Source organism: Rutidosis leptorrhynchoides, chromosome 11 (assembly GCF_046630445.1).
Source record: "Rutidosis leptorrhynchoides isolate AG116_Rl617_1_P2 chromosome 11, CSIRO_AGI_Rlap_v1, whole genome shotgun sequence".
NCBI lineage: Eukaryota > Viridiplantae > Streptophyta > Magnoliopsida > Asterales > Asteraceae > Rutidosis > Rutidosis leptorrhynchoides.
The window spans coordinates 407345733-407354748 of NC_092343.1; the positions used below are offsets into that span (position 1 = coordinate 407345733).

Sequence of the window (9016 nt, forward strand, 5' to 3'; positions counted from 1 at the left end):
AACGATCCTTTTTCTTCATTACATATTCTTGTGTTGCTCACCATAAAACATCCCTTGTTACACTCCAAACAGTTTTTTTTTTTCATTGTATTATACAAAATCAAGTTTCTTTAAGATGATTGCATCAAGGAGAAAACAGTGTTCACTACATAATAAGCATGTTGTCGTATCTTATTTCGTTTTGGTTTGTTTTGTCCTTTCAGTTTCTTCTGTTGATGCTGGAACCGAAACCGATCATTTGGCCTTGTTATCGGTCAAAGCGCAGATAAGATCAGACCCATATCAGATAATGGCTACATGGAACGATTCGACCCATTTCTGCAACCTGCAGTTGGTAACCTGTCGTTTCTTAGAGTCCTTGTGCTATTCAACAATAGTTTTACAGGCAAGGTCCCACAAGAAGTTGGAAAGTTATCGAGATTAAGAACTCTAGGAGTTTCGACTAATCTTTTATCAGGTGAAATTCCTTCGAATATATCTCAGTGTCTAAATCTTGTAGAACTTGATCTTGGTAGGAACCATTTCGTAGGTACTTTTCTAAATGAATTTGAATCGTTGCGTAAGCTACAGTTTATCAATGTCGAATCGAATAATCTAACAGGAGAAATACCCAAGTTTATTGGAAACTTTACGTCCCTTGAGGCTATATCTGGTTTAGATAATAATTTTCATGGAAGTGTTCCAGATACTCTAGGCCAGTTGTCTAATTTGTGGTATTTCGGGTTCGGAAGTAATAATCTTTCGGGCGTTTTACCTCCTTCGTTTTTCAATATTTCATCCTTGAAGGAAATACATTTTCCCAACAATCAAATTGGTGGGAAGTTGCCACAAGACATTGCACAAATATTTCCTAGACTCGTAAGCTTAAACCTTCCAATAAATAAGTTCACTGGACATATTCCAGTTTCGTTAAATAATGCCTTGAATCTTGAAGAGCTAGCACTCTACGGAAATGAGTTTACTGGAAGTGTACCAAGTTTCGATCGGCTAACAAGGTTGACGTGGTTTACAATTGATAAGAATCATCTTGGAAATGGGAAATTCGGTGACTTGAGCTTTTTATCGTCTTTGGCTAACTGTACCAACTTAAGTATTTTAGGTTTCGGTTATAATAATCTCGGAGGAGTTTTGCCAAAATCGATGTTTAACTTCACTCAACTGACGGAACTCACAATAGGAGGAAATTTAATGTCTGGAAGTATCCCTTACGAGATCGGACTACTAGTTAAGATAACTAGATTGTTTATGTTCTCAAACCGATTCACTGGTACAATTCCAGATTCAATTGGGAATCTAGTAAACGTCGGTGAATTGTCTCTTTGGGGAAACTTATTATCAGGCTCTATACCCTCGTCATTAGGAAATATTACCCAGTTAAGCGTGCTCTGGTTAGATATTAATAATTTGGTGGGATCGGTACCATCAAGTTTATCCAACTGTAATGGCTTACATGGGTTGGATCTTCATAGGAATAATCTCAGTGGGTTCACACCTGAGGAAATTTTTGGTCTTTCTTCCTTAATAGCATTAGACCTTTCTGACAACCATTTTGTGGGTCCTCTTCCTTCCGATGTAGGAAAGTTGCGAAATTCGGGTTTTCTTAACATTTCGAATAACAGGTTGTCAGGGGCAATTCCATCTAGCCTTGGAGCTTGCACAAGTTTGGTTGAACTATCCATTTCGGGGAACGTCTTTGAAGGTGAAATTCCGTCCACGTTTAGCTCATTGAGAGGGCTACAAGTTCTCGATCTTTCAAGAAACAACTTAACCGGGACTATCCCCGATTTCCTAGGAGATTTCGTGTTCTTCGACAGTTTGAACTTGTCTTTCAATGATTTTGAGGGAAAGTTGCCTGATAAAGGAGCTTTTAGAAATGTAACCAAAGTTTCCATTAATGGAAATGCTAAACTCTGCGGTGGACTTTCAGAATATCAGTTGCCCGAGTGTCCGATTGATCAAGAATCATCCAAGAAAAACAAAATTTCTCGTACCATGATAATCATTTTTTCAGCACTTGGCGCGATTTTCGTACTAGTTGTGGCTCTGGTTTCTTACTTAATTTGGAAACGAAGATATAGTAAGAAGGTTTCCTCGGGGACTAATTTGGACAATGAAAAATTCCCACGAATTTCTTATAGAGTATTACATGAAGCAACAGATGGGTTTTCTTCGGCAAACTTGATCGGTTATGGAAAGTTCAGTTTCGTCTATAAGGCGATTTTGAACCAAATAAATGGACCGGAAACTATTGCTGTGAAGGTACTAAAACTTGCGGTTCGTGGTGCTGATAAGACGTTCGTAGCAGAATGTGAAGCTCTGAGAATATTCGACACCGAAATCTTGTGAAAGTCATAACTTCTTTTTCAGGTGTTGAGTATAATGGAAATGACTTCAAGGCTCTTATCTACGCTTATATGGTCAATGGCAGTTTAGATGATTGGTTACATCAGAATCGGGCGGTTAATCAAGATATCGAGGAGGAAACAAGGTCTTTAAACTTCATTCAGAGGCTGAACGTTGTGATCGATGTGGCTAGCGCACTAGTTTATATTCATTGCCAGTGTGGTTCACCATTGGTTCATTGTGACATCAAACCTAGCAACGTTCTTTTAGATGTCGATTTGGTTGCTCATCTTGGTGATTTCGGCTTAGCAAGATTTTTTCAATATACCGCACCTGATTCAACATCAAGCCACACAAATCCGACTGGTGTAAAAGGCACGGTTGGTTATGCTGCTCCTGGTAATTTGTTCACAGTTACTTATTCTACAAAAAGATGATTCTTTTTAAACTATTTATATTACTCTGATTATACATTTTAACAGCGGCTCTGTTGACTGTTTTTGCCCTTCCCGTAGCCAGTGGTGAAACTTGAACCCGGATACAGATGTGGGGCGGGTGTAAAATTTTAACAAATTTTTCATTATCAGCAGGGGTAAACACTAATAAAGCGTTATTTTTTAGAACCCAGACCTTTTTTTACGCCTTACAACTAGGCCACCTTGGTGATGGTTATTTTCCCAAAAAAATCATGTAGGTTTTTATTTTACAAGTGTGTATAGACAGTATAGTTATAAGGTTTTCCCTAACCCCACACTCTAAGTACGCGGCCGAGTCATCTGTAGCCGTTTCCAACACTTCCTTGCTATCTTGTGATGGTTTATATTTTACGAGTGTGTTTGTTTATAAATACAGAATATGGAATGGGTAGTCGACCTTCAACATACGGTGATATTTACAGTTTTGGGATCCTCATACTAGAGATATTTACAGGAAAGCACCCTACTCATGAAATGTTCAGCGACGGTCTGAGTCTTCATGGTTTTGTGAAGATGGCTATACCTGACCGAGTTATGGAGATAACTGATCTCATCCACCTGAGAACGTATAAGTCCATCAAGGAGTGCCTGACTGCAGTTTATGAAATTGGGATTAATTGCTCAATGGAATCGCCAACAGATCGGATGGACATCAACGATGCATTTAATCAACTGCAGTTTGTTAAGAAAACTTTCCTTGATAGTAGGAGTAACTTGGCATAAAGACACATTAAGTACAAGTCATCTGAATTATTATAGCATAATAAGGTGTAGCCAAGTCATTTGTCAAACCTTTTAGTTATAAAAATATCGTATCATATTCATAATAATGCATCACTTTTAAAAAAATAGAAGAATATGTGTATTGTAAAAAGGTTGTAAATTTGATTTCATGTATATTACTCCGTAGTGTAGTTTGCATCAGCTATGGTGAAGAACACTGAATAGCCTATTTCACGCGCTATACAGTGAAAGGACAAAATTTAATAGTTAATAGACTTGTGTGACATATATCCAGATCATCACATTAAAAAAAAAGTTTAAGAATGAACTCAAGTTATACCAATCAATACGGTTGACAACAAAGAAGTTTATACGATTTCCCATTCCTTCCAAGTAGACACATAAGGCAGAGTTTGTTACATGTGTTAAACTCGATCCTCAGATCATGGTGAAATGAGTAATAAGGCAGAGTTTGTTTTTGCACCTTACATTAAAGTTCTTTAAAAGGTATGGCTGCACCCAAAAAAAAAAAAAAAAAAAAAAAACTGTTCTTGATGAACTTTTAGCAACATTCTGTTCCTTTACAAGTGACCTACTCAGTCCCACTTTCGGTCACATATGATCCCTTCACCCACGAGTCAATATCATCCAACGACATTACCCCTGTCAATGAGGTGGTGAACCCGGCAAACTATTTTTTCCAGGGAACTGAAACGGGCTGGACCCTGGACCTTAACCCTGTTTTCAGGTCGAAATGGCTGTTTGATAAGTCTTGGTACAAGGTACGTGTTTAACAAGGTAATTTTCGATGTAGACATATGTTAATAGAGTCTTCCCATATAATATAATCCTAATAAGTTATACTGAGTAGTACTATATATAAGTGATCATGTTTTGTTGTCTTACACAATACTAAGACTATATTAATTGCACTGAATCAAATGAAAAAGGTATGGTTGACCACCATATTATGTATGCCTTGCCCTTGCTCCCTTTTACACCAGATGAAATAGAGACCGATCACTTGGCCTTACTCTCGGTTAAGGCTCATATATTGTCCGACCCATATCAAATCATGACTACCTCTTGGAACGACTCGGTGCACTACTGTATCTGGACCGGTGTCTTATGTGGTCGTAAACACAAGCGAGTCTGCAGTCTGGTGGCTTCGTTGGCTCGATAGCACATGAAGTCGGTAACCTGTCATTTCTTGAAATATTTTTTTCTATAACAATCATTTAACAGGTAATTTACCACAAGAGATTGGCAAGTTATCAAAATTAAAGTGGTTATCAGTTACAAACAATTCTTTATCAGGAGAAATCCCTTTTAATATGTCACACTGTTTAAATCTTGTACAACTTCATTTGCGCGGTAACAATTTCACCGGTCCTATACCTAAAGAAAAAATAACCTTCAAATAACTAACCTTCAAATCATGAACCTTAAAATCATGAACCTTCGAAAAAATAATCTATCTGGCGAAATACCAAAGTTTGTTGGAAACCTTACTTCACTTGTGTTCATTGATGCCCTTTACAACAGTTTCCATGGTAACATTCCTGATACTTTTTCCCAGTTATCCAATTTCTTTTATTTCGATTTTGGTGTTAATCATCTTTCGGGTGTTTTACCTCCTTCGTTTTTCAATCTTTCATCTTTAATGCTCATTGAGTTACTCGATAATCATCTTTCGGGCACTTTACCAGCCGATTTCGCACTAAAATTTCCTCGATTAACATATTTAAACCTTCCCGTAAACAATTTTTCCGGAACCATTCCTGTTTCGTTGTCTAACGCCACCAATCTTGAACATCTGGCACTAGATGATAAAGCTTTTACCGGAACCGTACCAAAATTTTACCAACTGCAAACATTAGATTGGTTTGCAATTGGTCGTAGCAAACTCGGGTTTGCAAAATACGATGATCTAGACTTTGCATCATCTTTAACCAACTGTACCAACTTGAATTATTTGGATTTTGGTGATAACAGATTTGGAGGACTGTTGCAGAAAACAATGTTTAATTTTACACTACTTACAAATATCACAATAGGTAATAATTTAATCTCAGGTAACATTGTAAGAACATATGCATACGAAACTGATAATACAGATATTACAATAAACATAAAATTCATATGAACAACATGCGTCATAAAAACTGCAAATATAAATCGATCAAACCGAATATAAAGGTTGAACCGGGTTTGTGTTTGACACAATTCCCTTAAACAGATTCGTCGTCCGTTCCCAGGGTACACCGGTTGAAAGCAGCGTACTACCGGACTTAACACTTGCCTGAAAAGAAGTTATTCTGCAGACTGGTTTCCAGTTTTATAGCACAAAGTTGCATGGTATCCACATGAAGTGGATGTGATGTAGCGACCCCGACAAATCGTCAAGTGACGGCGTCGTCTACATGGGTCCTATTACCTGGTCATAAGTCTTTATGACAACGTTTGACCAAAATATGTCGCCTTCATTTCAACATAAAGATTGTTTCCAAAGTTTAAAAGAATTGTTCAACCAAAAGTTAAGTTACAAGGTTATAAGTACAAAGAAAATCTAGGCGACACGGTTTAAAGTAAAGTCATAAGACGCTCCATGAAAAACATGTATACTCGACATCCAATGCAAGTATCAAATAATGAGCGGAAGCATGTATCACATATCGTGCAAGACCTGAGAAAAACATAGAAAATCTGTCAACGAAAACGTTGGTGAAATCATAGGTTTAGGTAAGTATGTAAGTAAAAGTAAAGTAAGTCGAACCACAAGGTTTGCAAAGTTGAAATAATAGTAATACATTCTAAAAGTTAATATTCACGAGCACCCAATTATCAAAGCTTAACATTCCATCCATTGTATACCCCATCCATAGTGCTAGAACAAACACTGATTCTCGAAAATATATTTCATCCGTAGACGGTAGCGAACCGTCAAAGATGAGGGTTGTCAACCCATATGGCCATATAACATAAGTTCTCGCTTACACCCGGCAAGTGTAACTAATGATAATCGAATTGAGGATTTTTGTTCTAAACTCGTATGTAGAATGTTTGTTTTCCCGTTCTTGTGTTCACTTAGTTCAAAAGAATCGTTTATGTTTTCTCATCCCAAATATAAGTTCAAAAAGAGTAAAAGTGGGACTATGATCTCACCTTTGATTGCAAGAGTAAGTAAGTACTTCGACAAGTAACGCGTGCAAAGACAAGGCTAGTCTTGACCTAAACATATAGGTTATATCAATAACGGTAAACACAAACGGTCAAAGATGTTCAATTAGTCCCATGGCTCGTTACGACTCGATTATATTAACATGTGAATCAACTAGTCAAGTTTCATGCAAGATACAAGTAAATAATCATGTTAGAAAGGTTGCATAAGTATTTGGTTAAGTTTGACAAAAAGTCAAACTTTGGTCGGTCAAAGTCAACGAAAGTCAACACGTTCGGGTCGGGTCCCGAACTATTTTTCTGAGGTTTTTAATCATATATGAGCATGTTAGAACAAGTTTCATGTGAATCGGAGGTCCGTAGTATGCCAAACATTTTTCGTATTTTGGACATGGAGGTCAGAACCTGACCACGGCATATGCCGCGCCGCGGCCAGAGGTGTCGCGCCGCGACATTAGGCGTGGCCTGGTACCTGGTCAGTTTCAAATGTTCAAGTCTTGGTCAAAACTTCAAACAACCATAAAACGCAAACCGTAAACAACTAGAAGGCGTATCTTATACCGTTGGAAAGCTCTTTTGACAAGGAACACAACTAAACATGTATCATCAATCAAAAACATCATTTTCAACAATCGATTTCTCGTCAAGTGATCAATAAAAGTCTATTTTCAAATTTTCAAGTTCATCAAATGCATTTTGAGTTTCGGGAATCCAATTCTCACATATGATATGCCGTTTTGAAGGTAATGAGGCATACGTTACAACTAAACACTAACAATTAACATTCCATGGCATTCAAGCATCCAAAAATTCATGTCAAGAACCATCAAACCCTAGTCAAACATCTCAAAATCAATAATCATGCTTTTGAAGTTTTCTTAATCAACCTACACATCAAATTGAAGCTAGTGATACTAGGAACACAATTAGAACATGAACTTTTAACATCTGACAACATATGATCATCCAAAATTCAAGAACAACACACCAAAAGTCAAGTTCATGCTAGTTATACTAAAACAACGAGATCGAGCATACAAATTACATACACAACATCACAATGAGCCATAGACACTAACTAACACCATTTCAAGTCAAAAACACGAATTTAGAGAAATCTAGAGTTTTAGAAATGTTACCCAAACGAGATGAAGTTGGTACCAAAATGAAGAGGATGAAGAGAGGATCACGAATATGTAATTTATTTTGTTGTAAGCCTCCTAGATTGAATTTAGATGATGATTGAATGAATTTGGAAATTGGGTGTGTGTTCTTGCTAGAGAGAAAGAGAGAGAGATGGAGATGATAATGAATGGGTGAAAGGGGTTTGACCCTTTGACCTAGTCAAGGGTTTGATCCCTTGTCAAGTTTAGTCCCTCAACTTTCGTTCGGGTGCGTGAATTACCTAAACGAGATAATTTAAAACGCGTATCAACGGGAGATGTTATAAACATATAACGGACTTTATATTAGTATAACGGAAAAGTAAATGGAAAAAGGCGGGATGTTACATTACCTACTCCTTAAAAGAAATTTCGTCCCGAAATTTAAGTAGGCGTAGTAGTCGTTGTTTCTTCCTCGAGATCTTGCGTTTCCGAATTCACGAATAGATGAGGATACTTCCTTTGCATTTGATCTTGTCTTTCCCAAGTAAACTCGGGTCCCCTTTTGGCGTTCCAACGGACTTTAACAATCGGGATTCGGCTTTGTTTCAATGTCTTGACGGAGATGTCCACAATTTCAACCGGTTCCTCCACAAAATGAAATTTGTCATCAATAGTAAGTTCCTCGAGAGGGATGACGATATCGGGTTCGGCAAGACACTTTTTCAAGTTAGATACATGGAAGGTAGGATGAACGGAACTCAGTTGAGGCGGAAGATCTAAACGATAAGCAACGGTTCCAATACGCTCCAAGATTTCGAAAGGACCAATATACCGCGGATTTAGCTTCCTGCGTTTCCCAAAACGGATTACACCCTTCCAAGGTGCGACTTTTAACATTACTCGGTCACCGACTTGAAATTCAAGATCGTTGCGTCGTTTGTCGGTATAGCTCTTTTGACGACTTCGGGCCGTCCTAAGCCTATCTCGGATTTGAACGATTTTCTCGGTGGTTTCGTGAATGAGTTCGGGTCCGGTGATTTGCACGTCGCCTACCTCGGCCCAACAAAGAGGTGAACGACATTTTCGGCCGTATAGCGCTTCAAAAGGTGCGGCTTTAATACTCGCGTGATAACTATTGTTGTAAGAGAACTCGGCGAGAGGTAAGTGCTTGTCCCAAGCTTTTCCAAA

General features: G+C 37.9%; 1 pseudogene; it reads left to right on the forward strand.

Annotated features, from left to right (window-relative positions):
* Window positions 1–230: 230 nt before the first annotated feature.
* LOC139876460 (uncharacterized) lies at window positions 231–3544 on the forward strand (annotated as a pseudogene).
* Window positions 3545–9016: the final 5472 nt, after the last annotated feature.